At 43.5% G+C, this 11,189-nt stretch overlaps 1 protein-coding gene across 4 annotated transcripts in view; it reads left to right on the top strand.

The window, feature by feature from the left end:
• The window catches only part of LOC135790575 (homeotic protein antennapedia-like), a 70,740-nt gene that overhangs the window by 45,142 nt on the left and 14,409 nt on the right, over positions 1–11,189 (top strand). Inside the window, exon 1 of one of the 4 annotated variants that reach the window (XM_065300821.1) lies at positions 8,068–8,570. The exons of the other annotated variants lie outside the window; for them this stretch is intronic. The gene's annotated coding sequence lies outside the window, so the exon portion shown is untranslated. Of the gene's footprint in view, positions 1–8,067; positions 8,571–11,189 lie in introns of those variants that run through there. 4 annotated transcript variants of the gene reach the window in all.

The raw sequence follows: 11,189 nt of genomic DNA, 5'->3' as shown, positions 1-11,189 counted from the left end.
GCGCGGCGGCATAATTCACAAAGTTAAATACGCATCTCGATTAATTCTGTGCGAACAATTCCGGGAAACAGTTTCCTAAGCGTCTAGTTGCCAGCAAACAAACAAGATCCACACACGTCAGTTGTGTGTTTTTAACAATTTCCGAAGAGCATGTGCATGTGTATGGAGGAGTCTGCACCACAGAGAGAGCGTGTTAAAAGTTTGACGCGTCGCAAGTTTTTCTTTTTGGTTTTGCGCGCGCCCGCAGTTTTCGTATGTTTGTCGCCGCCGGGCTGCATAAGCGGCGGACGTGTTTGGCGAAAAGTACGCTCACAAATCATACGCGACGCGTAACCGACGGGTGTGTATATGCATGCCCATGCCCGGGAAAATCCACGCGACACGCCGACACAGAAAACCCTTTTGTGTCGCGAGTCGCGCTGTTTACCCGACCAGCATAACCGACCGACGTCAACGCCACGAACATGCCATGTGCCCATATCATTCCGATGCCATTAGCGTCGACCCGCGGCTCAGATTTGTATATGCGCACGCATGGAAGTCCCAAAACCCACACAGAGGGTGAGCGATATCATTTTATTTAGTTGCGACCACAGAATCAGTATCTATGTTCTGCATATGGACCCAAAGTTGGGTTATTTGAATAGGGGACAAACTATTATTTAGCAATTGATCAAATTTTTCATACCTTGCACTTTTATGGTTACTAAAATTTAAAATTCGTTCATAGTCAGATTATTATACGCTATTAAAACGTGGCGACGATGGGTCGACGCCTGGACACGTTATCCGTTAGCCGTTGCAACCCGTCCGCGCAATAAATCATCGATCGATGAGCCGACGAACGGTTATCGGTTATCTCCCTGCTCGAACCCACGCCAATAGGAACATACACATCCAACACGTTTCAGCATTGATAGTGATACGCCGGCTGTGCGTTTTTTTCAAGTTTCCATGATAGCATATCATCGGCGCTATTGAAAGTGCGTGTTTGGGCATTTGTTCCGGGTGCACGCATTACAAATGGGTGGGATTCGTGGAGGTAGGTAGGTCTGCCTTCCGTTTGCGATTGATTATATTGACTGCGTATCGAATATATATCTGCGCCTGGGTTCCGATCAGCGCCCGTGCATCATTGTTTGACGATTTAACCAATCGCATGTTTCATGTGTCATGGCCGGGGCCGGATATGGATATCGATAGCGCGCGCACACACCACCCGCCGAAATGAAATGGCATCTGTTGTCGGGCGCTTGCGTTGAAAATTTTCTATCGTCGGAACGTCCGCCATCGACTGCCGGATGATTTATCGGCGCGCGCCGGTTTCGGAGGCCGCGCGTTGCTAATTTTACAATGCGCGACCTAATGCTTTCGATACAATTTTAAAAACGTTCTGAAATGGAAAAAATACGGTTTTATGTAGTTGATACTGATTTGCGCGTATTGAAAACATTGAAACACCCTCGGGCGCCTTGTTGGAAATCATTTCTGAGTCATTTAACTAAGTAAAACATTTTTGCCACGTGTTTTTTTTACTGAGGGGAAAACGCGTTGTGCCTTGTTTTCAACCTTATGAGCCCTCAAGCGAAGAATAAAAGCAATCAGTGTAATGGTTGATTTTTTTTCTCTGTGCCTGGGTTTTCATTTCGACGGTCCAAAGCGCGAATGATACAATGGCAGGAGAAAAAAGCGGGAAAAAAGCGCTTATTCCTGAGTTTCGGAGCGATGGTCGTGCGCGCTCGCTCGGCCGAAAATGATATTTTTCGTTTCGAGGGGACCAGAGCAGAAAACGGGGCGAACATATCAAAAAGAACGAGGCGAACGAAGTTTTCGTTCATCTGGCGGTGTGTGGTGCTGCGTTGGTTCGTTCCGTTTGTTTCGATGTGTGCGCTGGGCGCGGATGAAACGCTTCGGCTTCGGTGTTATAACATGGTGTGGGTATAAGCGAGGCCGCTGTCTGCCAGTGCCGCTCTTCATTTCTCGCATTTTCCATCGCCATAAATCAAGGGACAGGAGACAGGCTAGCGGAGAGCACTCCGTTGCTATGGTTCCGCGGCATCCCGACAGCTCGGGCACATTGAGTGAGAGAAGCGCAGCATCCAAAAGCATCATCCCAACCAGCCGGAGGGAGAGCAACGGGAGCAGGCGGCGGGGTTTCTGCGTTCGGAGGGCTCTTTTTGTGGCGGAGCGAGCGAGACGACGTCGACGACGAAAGCGAAACACGGCGCGGCGGCGGCGAGCAACTTACGTTCGGTACGACGGATCAGAATCGAGGCCGGGGGGATTTAATCCTGTCTCTCCGCCAGCGAGATGAGAACGCACCCGAATGCGATCGACGAGGACGGCGATAGATTAAAGAGACACGCGTTGCATTAGGCGCATTAGAAGACGAGCTGAATTCGCCTTCCAGGATGCCGGAGGTAGAGCGAGAACGCACTGGAGCGCCCTCCTCGCGGGTGAAAGTTAATAAGAATTTTTCGGGGATTAAAAATAATCCCACTGTTTTGCAATATATCGGAGCAGGCCTACCGAAAACAACTTGATACTAAAGCCTAAGAAAATTTTGATCCCAACACACTCACAAAAGCCTTAATTTAAGCATAACAATTTGAAATATTTATTAATAAATTTTTATTTCTATTGTTTCAGGTGAGTCAATAGCTCCAAAACAAAACTCCGATAATTTACATGGAGAAATGTAAGTCAAAAAAATTCTGGACGTCAACCATCTCGATTACTCAGTTCTTTGAGACGTAGATTTAGTTTTAGTTCACAGTTTTATTTATGCCACTCGAGCGTCACGAGAAATAATTGTTTTGTCTCGATGCCAAACGAATTTAACACGGCACCGCGAAGCCTATTACAAATTTATAAACTTAATAAACTTCATTTAGCTTTGGACCAGAAATAACTCACGAAGGCGAAAAGGCCAAATTTCATTCATTCATTCGTCATCTTGATAGCTACTCGTGCGACCATAAATTAACCACTGCTGTTACCGCTTAAAATGTAAAAGATGCAAAGGTGTCACCTCCCGCCTTTCTGAGATTCGGTGTTGGTCGCATATGCGAAAAGATCAGTAGACAAGAATTGCGAACATGGCGAACAGATGTACGCAAGGGAGATGAGAGAAATAAGCGTAGAGTGGTGCATGCTCCTCTTGTGGTCTGGAGCCACACAGCTCGCGAGGAGTATTTATTGCAATGAATGGAGAGCCGGGAGCCCGTTTGCGACTGAACTCACTGAACATTCTACAAGCGTACGCCGAACACTCTATAAACCTCGTAGAATGCGCCGCGCCGACGATAAGCGGCAAACGGCCATAAACGCAGTTAACTGCTAACTGGTATCTGGTATACTGGGTCAGTGGTATCAAGCAGAACGGTGCTGAACTCTCGATTTTATTAAGTCTTGCATTCTGCATACTGCATTACGCAATGTGTGCATAAAAATGCCTAGCATCTTTTAACATACTCATTGAACTTTGACAAAATTTTTCCTATCCGGGAATTCTTTACCTTCTCTTCTACCTTGGAATGGAACCCGTAAATTTAAACTAATTTATGTGACAGTACTCTCCGATACATCTAGTACCTACACGTATTTACAAGAAGCCTTTTTCGTCGCTTCTTTCGTTTCTGGCGACCACACCAAATCACAAGTCAACAGAGTCATGCGACCGGAACGCAACATGCGCGCCAGAAAGAGGAGGAGGGACCAAATGGTAATATTAGCCGCCACGAAATCGGATAAACACCACATGAATCATCTTCGCTTCTGCTGCTACTTTCTTCTATTTACTTATCGCCGGAACCCTCCAGAAGTGAGCTTGCAAATCAAAATAGAAATGTATCTCCGGTCGGGGAGCACCAAGTCAGAATGGTCGTAACACATCTGATAATTACAAATTCTTTCGTTCGTTATTTTTGGCTCCCAAAAGTTGTATTCTAAAGTTTTGACAATTAGAACCTGATTGAGAATGATTTATGCTGTAGCCCGGAATTGTGGTATTTATAAAGCAAACCTTTTGAAGGGGAACAAGGAAACATGCTAAAAAAATGAGTTCAATGGCAGGAAGAAAACTTTGAATGGCTTGTTGCGTGAGCAAATTTTACCACAGGTAGCGAAACTAATTCATTCATTGTTATCAATTCAATACTATCCGAAGATGTTTGATGGAAAGATTTATTGTTACTAGTTACTGGGTATGAGAGAAGCGAAGAATGTTTAAATGTGCTTTTCAGGGGTGGTGGTAGTGGGTTTGGTCTGTTGGCTAATCTCCTGCGTTTCGGGCTTCAGTTATGGCGGTCTCATTGCGGCTCCAACCCGAATGTCTGATAACTTGACGTGCTGTCAAGACCCTCCACCCTTAATCCCTCAAAGTCCGGTTTGCTTTGCAGCGCGTGAGTGTACTCCCACAGTCAACGGCATGGCCGGGTAATGCTCGCGCGCGTCAAAATGTCCATCCTAATCTTATTGGATTCCATTTCCAATTGGATCGATACCAACTAGCGACCATTGTATTTATCTTTTTTTCACCCCAAAAAAGTGGGAAAAGTATTACTCATACTTTTTTTCGGCCGGGTCGTATCTGTTGGTGAATTTTCGTTATTTTCGTTTGGGTCTTTGATTCGTGCGCGCGCCGTAACCAGTCTACCCCGAGATGCGTCATAAATCAGAGGCAATCAAGCGCCTTGCTATCCGTATTATTCCACATACATGGGTTTTAATTGAAATCTCTCAGTCAAAAGCGCTCCACCAACCGCCTCCCTCTCTCGACGCTGCGCCGCCGTCCTCGGCGTATTTCATCGGTGTCATCGGCAAGCGGCCATTTATCAGTTTCCGCCAAAACGCGCAAAAATCCTACGTTTTAACGCCAAGTTAAGGTGAAATTTAAAACTCGTCCGGAAAATCAATAAGCGCCTTTGCGACAAACAGTTAGACAATCGCAGCAGCGGGCGCGTATTTATTTATAGCACGACCGGCAACGTTTTAATGGCATTCCGATTGCATAGCTGGCGTTCGACGGGGACGTTGTGCGAAAGCTCAGGGACGGACCGCTACTGTGGGGATGTACAACCCGTAGCTGAAAGCGAGAGGCGAGAACTTGTAACACGCATAATATTAGTCGCATACCACTCGCACCATGCATTCCATTCCGCACCTCATACCATCCGACCACAATATTTCATACACGGGTACTACCATACTACTACGAGTGCTACCATTATGCGCTTCTGCCAGCACTGCAACAGCCTTGTTTGCGAGCTCGACTACTCACCAATCGATGAATATATTTAGCACCATTTACGCTCGTCGTTAAACCAGGGGCATTGCGGCGACCAACCCTTTGCATTGTATAACTTTAGCCGCTTCTTGTGCACTTGAACTGGTGCCCACCCTTTATTCCACTGAATCCTCAGAGTATATTGAGACATTTGTTCCAAGTCGTTCCGATTTTTCACGCGTTTCATATCCATCATAATGTGAACAAAGCTAACCGGAATGGTCAAAACCTAACACTGTAGATATATAACAAGGTAACTAATAGTGGTTGTGAAACCTGGTCGACCAACCAGCGCCTAGTGTGGAGCGAACCCACTTTTCGACATTTACAATGTAGGCATCTTAATTATAACCCCGTACGGTCTAAATTTTTCTTTACCTTTCTAGAAGGTGTACCTGCTGGTAACCCTTATGTCAAAATTAAATTCTATTGTAGCTCAGAAATAAATCTGATTTTTAACATGCTGTATATATCTGCTATGCATTTTGATATTTTTGATAAATCGCGCCAGACGGACATGAGCGTATTATGTATAGACGCTGTGTCCACGCCAAGGTCGATGAGGTAGAAGACGAGCTGCCGCATCAGGATTTAAACATATTTCATATTAACTTTTTTCACACTGCCTGCGATGGATGAAGACGTGAAAAGATGGTTGGAAGGGTTCGAAGGCTATTCGGGCAAACAATACTCGTATATGCTAATCAATAACTGCGCGAGCTGCAACGTTACAAATTGCCGCTCATAAATTGTGGCGCGGGGCACAACTCGCGCGGTTCAAGAAATTACTAGCTCCTTTAATCAGAGAATGGGCCAGACTTTGATCTTTGCTCTGTGCGCGCGGGTATGACTCAAGTAAGAAGGATTTCGCTGTCAGTGATCCGCCGCTTAATAAGTAAATGGCCCGCAAGGAAGCACGCAGCTTAGGAACTAATAATAGAAATTCAAGATTGTTTCTGATTGGATACCCTGTGCCCTTGCGGCGCTATGGTTTGTTTGGTATCGATGAGGGGACGCTAAAGCGCGCTCGTCTTGAATTTCCCGCGCGCGCGATGATTAAAGGAGGCGAAGGACGCCGAACGCGGATTCCTAATATCCGGAATGCGCGCGAAGGCGGCACCCCGGCTGCGTGCGCGCTCATTGTGAATGCCGCGCGGGGATTAGGTCATTAATCACTCCGGTCATTGTATCAACTATCAAAGCGTGCAAGGTCTCGCAACAATGGGTCCGCGCGCTTCGCTGCACATACACCACCCCCTTCTGCACGGGCACACGAAGGTTCAGCCATTTCAGACTGCTTGCTTTTGACACTCTGGGGCTGGCAAATATTAAACGCCGATATCGCAACAGCGATTGGGTGTGCGCTGCTTTTTGCTGCTGGCATTAGATTCAATTACAGCATCCAAACATGACCAAACACCGAAATACGTTTTTCTTTGCGTGGGCTGGCCTCGTACACAGCGGTAGCCGACGAGGCTCGAGGGTAGGACTGCGGTAGGAGTGTATTCGATTCTATTGAATATCGAAAAGTGAACCGAAAGTCTCAAGCATTGGCACATCGGCCAGCGAAAGGCGACGTAGATGCAAGACCGGACCATGGCAGGCTTTTATATTATTAATTGAGTTTTCGAAATTGTGTCAGCCATTTCTGATTTACGAGCGCCCATGGTCTATGGGGGCACCGGGTACGGACCCAAAATTTATATCGTGTACGATCTGACTGTCCGCCGGTCGAGAAGGAAGCCGCTATCAGGTCGTAGCAAAAGCCAAACAATGACGGCGACTTTTTTCGGCAAAGAGAGCGGCCGCTGGTGGAATGAGAACACTATATACGCCTGTAAAAATAGATAACATAATTATAAATAATTAAAACGTTTTCGGATGTGTTTCAACGTGTTTCCAAAATGGTTCCAGCCTTGCAGGCTCTTTCCTCCTCCGATCATATTTATAAACGGTTGTATTTTTTGCGTTGAGAAAATTCGTGTTCGCCCGGCGCGGCACGTTGTTCTAACATGGTAATAACAACTGTAAAGCAGTGTGATGCCATAAAAATCAAGATTACACAACCGTACCACACTTACCAAAACACACGACTTTGAATCGGACTCATACCTACTCTATACTTGCATGCAAGCATACAATTTGGGAGTCACGACATTTCCTTGTACCATATTAATTTATCTCTGCGTATATATAAAACAAACGTCGTAATTTTGTTGCAATACAAGTTAGATGAGATAAGTTGATGTGAAATTTGGTATTGATACTTGTACACCTCGTCAGTGGTCTGGGCTGGCATTCGCACGACCTTGGAGTGCATTTTAAATTGCCAGACACGAAAATTGCTTATTTAGAGAGGAGACCTTAGAAGCACTTTTGATTAATTTATTTCATCATCACAACGCAACGATGCCAAGTATAAAGTCAAGTGCACATGCACCTAAAGCATTAAAATCAAAATTTATATTCGCTAATCTGAATCTGTATGCTTACCAATCATAAAAATGCAAAAGTATATATTACTGCTGCAATTGTCGATATGGGGTGCTGTTTTCAAAGGGAGATCTAAACCGTGACGAGGACAGCAAAAGCGAGTGCGTGCCGGTGTTTATAGTGATGTTCGAAACGCTGACAGCAGCACTAGTCGCGGCGTGCAGTGTGTGAGCGCGCGGCCGTTTGTTGTTCGTGAGTTGCGAGCGCGCGAGGCACCATTTCTCGTAGGTTTGCGGCGCGCTGAGCCAATCCGCTGCGAGCCCGGTGAGCGTGCGATGCGAACGGCTGTCCGTCTGCGGCGCGTCGCCTCTCGTCTCGGCGTGTTTCGCTCGTATCGCCCGCTTTTTCGTCGCGCGCGTACCGTACCGTCGTGATGTCTGCTGTGTGCGGCTGCCACTGCCGGTCCTCGCGGAAATTCATACACCACGCGTGTGCCCTACGCTGAAGCACAACTTTTTTCACAACGTGCGCGCGCTAGTTTTCTGGACAATTAGTGACGCTACATTAATTCACTTTTGCAACAACTACAAATTTTAGTTTTCAAAAGTTTTATTGAAAAATTTCACAAATGTGATCGACGCGCAAAACGAACCACGTGCTTCGCATTATTTTCAAATGTGGTTTACCTACTTTCTACTAAACTAAAGAAAAAACTTTTGTTTCAAGTTTTCATTTGTGATATTGTAATTTATTACTCTTTAACGTGCTCTGCGTTGTTTTAGTGTTTTGTGTGATTTTACTAGTGACCAAATGAGAAATCAGGAAAAATTATTCACCGCACATAACCAAGGTAAACATTTATAACATAAATTAAATATTATATAAAATAAAAATACGATTATCATCACATGTTAGTCACGGTGCCCGATTCGAGCACGGTGTGTGGTCCAATCAACCTTTGCAGTTTGCGTCAGACGAAAAGAAAGAAGCCGACAAACAAAACGATAATTGAAACATCTCGCTCACATATAAATACATGTGCTTCAGATACGCTTGATTTTCATTCGTTATTATTTAAATTCAACCCGTTCAAGTAGGACCTTACCGTAACGTATTTATTTATCCCTAACCTGAAATGATTTCAAACGAGTTTAGACTTGTTTCGTCCTTACCTACTCAACAAAAAATTAAAACTTTTTCAATCGGAATGTGATTGCATTAGGTATAACATAAAACAACAAATAGGTGGAGCGATTTGCAATTAACTATCAAGTGATATGCTAATTAAGCAGCCGGAGCGATTAATGAATGTCGTTAACTCAAAAATTTCAACAATTTCCGAGTTAATTAATTATTCTGCAGCATAAAATCAATAGAGTAAGTTTAATTGGTTTCCAATTGGCGGTAAACAAGTAAATTAAACCAGCTGTTGCTTTTCTACACTTATTTATGCAACTTTTAAATGCGATGCGTACAAATTTGTTGATTTCCTGTGTGAAACCTATTAGAATAAGTTGAGAAAATCATTAACGCAACGATTAATGCGATAAAACCTATTTGTACCTCGTAAAATTAATGATGCTCGAAATTGACGTTTGTTTTGAATGTTCGGTGGGTAACTCTAGTAAAACTTAGCAAGATTAGTCGTGATTAATTAATATTCACCTTTTTTTTGTGTAACATTGTGCGGTAGTAGAGTAAATTGTATTTCGCTGGGAATTAAAATAAATGAGTCGTTTCGTAATTACGACATAATAGAGATAATGGTATCGTACCTAGCGACTATGTCACTGCGTTTTTCATTATTGTGGCGAAAGGACGGCGTTTTACGTGCCGCGCACGCCAACCGGCACGAATGTGTGCGATAATCGAAAAAGAAGCCGAAAAAGTAATTTATACCCGGGATGATTTGCATTAAAGTCGCGTGTCTGCAACATGTTAACATATTACACTAATAGTTTTTTTTTTGTTTTGTTTGTGCCTACCAGTTGTACATCATTATTTTCAGTCATAGTGTAACAAAATTTGGTTTAAAATTAGTATGTGTGGTCTTAGAAGTTAATATTATGACAAATCCTTTGTTTCCACGCATAAATATTCATTCCACGTCGGTGTACATTTTGAAGATTTATAATCTGATATCATTTCACATATCTTTGAAAAAAATGCCGACATTTAAATTCATATTATTGAGTGATGGAAACCGACAGATAATGCTAGAATATTATAACAAGGAGTCCGGTAATGATTATGTTTGGTGCAGTGCACGTTGTCCTGTACGTTGTTCCAGGTAAAGCCATACTTCACTAAGAGACCTTTCTGCCGCTGATAGTGTTGTTGTGTTCTGCGCCCGATGCCGATCTCCGGTCGTCGCGCGATGACGGCGATCGCATGTTCAGCTACCGTTTGTATTTTATTATAACGTCAGGTGGGGTCTCTCCCACAACGCGGCGGCATTATGACGGAATTAAAATTAAAACCGAATCGAAGCGAAAACAAAAGGAACGATAGCGTCGCATTAGCTAGTCATAACATGCGAACGAATGACAATTCGAATAAATAATCCTTGTGATATTTATGTGCGTGTGGATCATTAGCGATATAATTAAAGTTTTCTATTTTTCATGCGGAAATAAAAAACATGTTACAATTTGTTTATTTATCTATGAATGAAAATATTGTAACGCAATGAATTGAAACGCATAAATTATTTGCTTGCGCGCTTTGGGCTTTGGTCATTGGGCATTATTGATGCATCGTCGCTTTGGACGAAACGAAGCGAAATGATTAATTAGTACTATAGTGGAAAGTGATTAATGATTGGATTAATTTCAAAACGACTGTTTGCTACTAATCATTGCAACAATATCGAGTGATTACATTGTAATACAACAAAAAATGTTTTAAATATATGCAGAGATAAAATAGAATATTTTTGGCAATAAATCACAAAGTGAAAAGAAATTGGGCCTCATATGCATCTTGTTTTTCCGTTTCTTTTTTGTGGTGCTCGTCTTATTTGTCATTAAAGTCGGCGCAGCGAAACTTCGCTCCGATGTGTGATTTATGCGCGTCGGGGGCATTGCTGTATCCTGTGTACACTGATTAGGATTAGATGAGTTCGAGTTTGACGAGGATACGGAGTTTAGTTTCACTGTTTCGCCCTCTGCCTCTTCCCTTCAGCATAGGTTTAGGTTCTGTATCCGTGTATCCAATATCAACATATTTTAAGATAAATCCAAAAAAAGTTAAGTGTTCTGATTAGTTTTTGGACCTCACAGCGTTAATGCGTCAATGATACATTTATTAGAAGTTGTCCGCTCGAAGAAATTTATGTGCAAGAAGCGCGATACTTCGAAACGATATGTCTATAAAATGAGAGCGCTAATTGCTCATTGATTTATTGCGCATTTGCAATTTATGCTCGTTACGCTCCTACTTACTAACTGTACTCCACGCAGATGACAGT

Source organism: Atheta coriaria, unplaced genomic scaffold, assembly GCF_025399875.1.
Source record: "Atheta coriaria isolate IRGN ID8LTWV9N9 unplaced genomic scaffold, Caltech_Dcor_3.1 hic_scaffold_4_pilon, whole genome shotgun sequence".
In the NCBI taxonomy this organism is placed as follows: domain Eukaryota; kingdom Metazoa; phylum Arthropoda; class Insecta; order Coleoptera; family Staphylinidae; genus Dalotia; species Dalotia coriaria.
Note: the sequence above shows the minus strand (reverse complement) of the source record. Positions and strands in the feature narration are given on the sequence as shown.